Source organism: Macaca fascicularis, chromosome 11 (assembly GCF_037993035.2).
Source record: "Macaca fascicularis isolate 582-1 chromosome 11, T2T-MFA8v1.1".
NCBI lineage: Eukaryota > Metazoa > Chordata > Mammalia > Primates > Cercopithecidae > Macaca > Macaca fascicularis.
In genome coordinates, this window is record NC_088385.1 from 6,303,376 (window position 1) to 6,308,558 (window position 5,183).

The following is a 5,183-nucleotide window of genomic DNA, read 5'->3' on the forward strand; positions in this document are numbered from 1 at the left end:
TCACACTAGGTACTTCCTACAAGTCTGATGACATGACCTTCTCCCGGGTGTATGCGGAAACCTCTACAATTTCAGGTTCTGTAGAGGTTTAACATGCAAAGAGAATTCTAGGCAGAGGGAACAGATGAAGCAAAAGCACAGGCATGGGAAGATCTTAGTGAAAAATTTGTGTGTGTAAGGTGTTGTCTTATAGGGGAGGGTTAGGAGAGGAGAGAAAAGGTAGGTTGGACCCAGAGGCTAAAAGGCTGGACACACGTGCTAAGGATCTGGATTTCATCCTACAGGCCTCCAGTGGCAAGTGGACCTTATTTTAAAGGCATATGATTGTAGGTGGCTGTGTGAATAATGGACCAGAGAAGGCAGAGGCTCAGACAGGGATTCCACTTAGGAAATGACTGCAGAGGTTTGGGCCCTTGTGGAACAGTAAGGAAGCCACAGGGTCGGGGGTAGAGGTTGCCCTCATTGCAAAGGCATGGGGCATCGCAAAAAGACTCCCAACGCCCTTTTAATCACTCAGAACAGACAAATGCCAGTCAAGTCAGACTCAAGGGAAGGCCATTGGCCAGAGCTTTTTTGTAAATGCTGGCACAATGCCATTGGTTTCCCTCGTACTTGAACTGAGATCATACTGAGGGAAGAAAGGAATGAAATCAGAAGCTCCTGGATGATACGTGGGGAATCTTGGTCACCATGTCAGCTGTTGGATAATTTAATTAATTCTTAGAAAAGTGAGCTATAGCTTCTCTTTCTCATTACAGTATTCTTGAAAGAAAAACATGTGCCTTCTGCTAACTGTCTGGCAATTCTGAATGTCAAGGCCAAGTCCTGAAAATGGGTGCTGGGGACTGCTTAAGAGGTGAGTCAAGGTGGGTCTCATCCACTGGATCAGAGGGGGCTTCTTCACTACTGAATGCAAATCCTGTCTTCTACAGATGCCAGAGCAGAGATTGTGCCTATTTCAAGGGGGCCCACTTGACTTGATTTCTTTTTCTTAGAACTTTTTGTTCTCTCACTCGGCATTTGTCAAGCACCTTGTACGTGTCAAGCTGATGATAGGCATTGATGCTACAAAGGTTGTTGTCACCCGGTCCAGCAAAATCTCTTGCTGTCTGGTAGGGACCAGGCAAATATAAATGGATGAGTTAAAGTACTGTCTAATAGATACCTCATTGGAACGATGAACCAAGGACTCCAGAGAAAGAGCCACACCTGACTGCCTGTCGTCCTCTGACAGAGGGTATCATGTTGTATGCAGTGTGATCATCTACTGAGACCATAGGACCAATTATATGGCTCATTGACCTGCATGGGTACCTGGGACTTCAGCTCACACATTTAGGATAACCAAGCATCCAAAAGGTATGAAAACACAGAACTGACAGCCAATCCATTAAACCACTCAAACATCTATTAACTACCAATTGTGTAAAATTTTCTGAATTTGAGCACTGTAGGGGTATAGAAGGGCACACGAAGATCAACAACGGGAGAGGAAAGAGAAGAGTAAGAGAGTTAGCATCTGTTGACCGTCAGGCATCATGTTAAGTATTTCATATATACTATTTAATTCTGAAAGGGTCTTTTGTGCAAGTTAAGAAGCTGAGGTGACATGAGTTGCTCAAGTTCACACAGACAGCATGGAGTAAGCCATTGCAACGCAAAACCCATGTCCAATTCCTCACTCCTTGCTACTCTAGCAAGAGTTCTGGGGGTAAGTTTTGTAAGGAGAGAAAGAGAAGAGGGAAAATCCCTGACAGCAAGTGAAGCAAAAGCCTGGATATCTGAGTGGGAGGAGACACCCATCGCAGAGCCCACCCATCCTGATTTTCCCAGAGGCGCCGGAGCAGAGCATGCCCCCACTGCACCTAAGCACATGGAAAGGTGTCCATAGACTGCTGCATTTGTATTTTTACTGGGCCAGCATTGAGGAATTTCACAGACACGTATGTTGTGTACATACGTGGGCTATCACTTTTTAGGTGGATATACATGTTAGGATCATCGAAATAAGCATCCCTTTGAAAGAATGATTTGAATTTGCACCTTTTTGTCATCATGAAAATTCTCAGTTAATGGATGTCAGAAAGTCAGTCACTATTCTGTGTAAAGCATGATGACATTTTGGATCTTGGCACCAAATCAAGAAACTCATTTTGGAATAGCATATATAGGCCAAAAGACTACAGAAATCTTATGGTTTCCTCTGGCTAATCTTTATCAAGTTCATACAAAGTGCCAAGACACTATGGGAAGAACTTTGTACATGATTTTACTTCAGCTTCACAGCAAACTCTAAAAGTAGGTAACTTGGATCATCCTGATTTTACAGACAAGAAAATCAAAGATCAGAAAGATTAAGTGACTAGATCAAGGCCAGCTGTTTCTATGCACTTTAGCATATTAGCTCATTTAATACTCACAACCCCTTTATGAGGTAGGTACTATTATTGTCAGCATGCTTTGCATTTTACAGACAAGGAAACAGAAACAAAGAGAAGCCCAAGAGCATCCAGCTGGTAAGACCTTGAGCTACTCTTTGTCGCTGTGCTGGATTTGACCTGTAGAGTCCAGCTCTTAACTACCAGCCTCTCTCATCTCTTTGATAAGCTATAATTCTCCCCTCCTTGATGCTACCTTACAGAAAGAGATGACTTCCCTGCAGAATCCAGCTTCATCCTGTGAGTGTAAAAAGACCCTTGAGTATGTCCCCTGGGTAATAAAGCAGCTTGCATCCACAGCTTTTTTTCAGCTGCTGCTAAAATGCTTTTAAAGGAACTACTCAATAAATTGGGCTAATTTCAGGAGTGTTTATTTATCATTCTAATGGGCTGGTGCTCTGGGTATAATTATGTACAAGATAAACTGTCCAGTGGAGAGAAAAGGAAACTCCTTGCACTCAGAGCCGAGACAGGAAGATGAAACTCTGCCCTGAGACTCATGGGGACCCTTTCATTCATGGGTTATGAGAGACTGCAGGCTTTAAGGACCTCTGCCAATTCCATCTGTCTCTACCTCCAACACATCTGACCAGCGCAGTTCCCCGGGACTCACTTTCTCCACATGGAATCCGGAGTTCTTCCAGTGCAGTCTCAGGTTGCATTTGCTTCTGCACAGAAGCCTCTCGTCTTTGCCTCTGTCTGCGTTCCACTGAACCTCTGCTCACTCCTGTAGAACTGCTCACTCTTAAGCCACATCGCTGCATTCTTAGTCTGGCCTCATAGTCTTTTGAATCTAAACACAAGACTTGAAGTTTTTGTCTTTTTCTTTCATTTTAATTTGATATTGCTAACTTTTACCCAGCTTTATAAATCTCCAACTCCTTCTGAATGTTATTTCCATCATTCATTATATGAACAAATATTTCCAAGAAGGGAGTAATCTGCAAGTCTGGAAAGCATGAACGCTTGTCTTCTTTCAAGTCATTGATGAAAAGTGTGGAACATGGATACAGCTCTCTGTAGATTTCCCTTGTGACCTGACTACAGGTTGACTTCAACCCATTGAGACAGTCAAATTCCCTATGGGCCAGTCCAGCTTCTGTGACATGTTTTCAGTGAATGCTGCCTAGACCCTAGAGACCGTTACTTTCCAGTCTAAAAATTCAGAATCACCAATTCAATGATCTGTTCTAAAATATAGACATAAATTAGTAATATTTGTATCTTTTTCTCTTTATAAATAGCCTCAGCATATTTAATATTTTATAGATACTAGATATTCTAATATTCAAATGTTTTATAATATTCTAGAATATTAAATAATATTTAATATTACATTCTAGAATATTCCATGTAATCCATAATATCCCAAAGTCATCTTTCTCTCCTGTTTTGAAAACTAAAACATTTGACCGTATCCAATATTTGATCCATTTTTTTCATGATATTTCAAAAGTTATAAACAATTGTCTAAGATCATAAATGATAATTCACTTAGTGGTTTAGTAGAGCCAGAAGGTTTGAATTTAGAAAGTGCATCCTATCCTCTTGACTCTGCCTATTCTCCCATGAAGGCCACAAGTAGAAAATTTGGAATCTATTTATTGCACCATAGACACACCCGTGAAAACCCCCGTCCTTATCTGTTTGTCAAGAGATCAGAAAGTTCTAGTTATTCACTTAAGGTCACAAGGCAAAGAACAGGAAAGATGTCTCCTGAGGTCAGCTGGCAACATTATGTAGTAACGGCATGTCTCCAACACGCTCTTCATCTCAGAACCTGAAGCCGACTGGCAAATTAGAAAGGACTGTAAGATTTGGGAACCTGAAGGAATTTGGAGATTATCTAGTATAGCACCCTCATCTTGCTGATAAAAAAATGAATCTCACACGAGGAAAGTGGCTTAATGAGTATTACCTGCTGTATCCATGATGGAGACAAGTTTAAAACCTCTGTTTTTTGACCCCTAGTCCTGGGCTCTTTCCATTTTACTGGGTTACTTTTCTAAACCCTGAGTGGCATATCAGACGAAACAGTTATCAGTGGTGCAATGGATTGGGGCTAAACAGTAACACAATTTTGAACAATTTTATTCAAGAGCACTATTTAAGTAAGGAGCCAGAAATAGAAGAAAACACAATTCTCATAGATACTGCCTAGAATGGTCCCTGTACCCTCCTGCCTGACATTCCCTTCACCCATCCTAGTTCATCAACATAGTGATAACTGCAATTCGTGAAACATTCATTTTACGGCAGGTGCTGTTTCAAAGTACTTTAACATACTAATTCATTCAATATTCACAAAACCTTATGAAACAGGTGCTAGTATTATCATCATCATATTTATTTTATAGATGTGGAAACTGAGTCACAGAAAAATTCAATAATTCCTCTAAATCTGCGTAGCTGCTAAAGGGATTTGAATCCAACAGGTATCACTCCAGAATTTGTGTTCTTCACTGTTAGGCAAAACTCTCTCTCCTGCTCACATACGGCTCTTGGGGCACATCATCCAGACAGGCATCTCTTAATCAGGATAACCACCTCTTTTCAACAGCCCATGCCTTCGTTTCCTGCCCTAGTCAATCTGATAAACTGATATGTGTCAATGAGCACAAATGAGCTACCCATATGGGTTGATATCTTTTTAACAGGGGACTTCTGGAGACAGTGCCTTTGCATGAACTTCATTCAACAAACACTTTTCAGCTACAGGCTCCATAAAGGATATATTAAAGACAT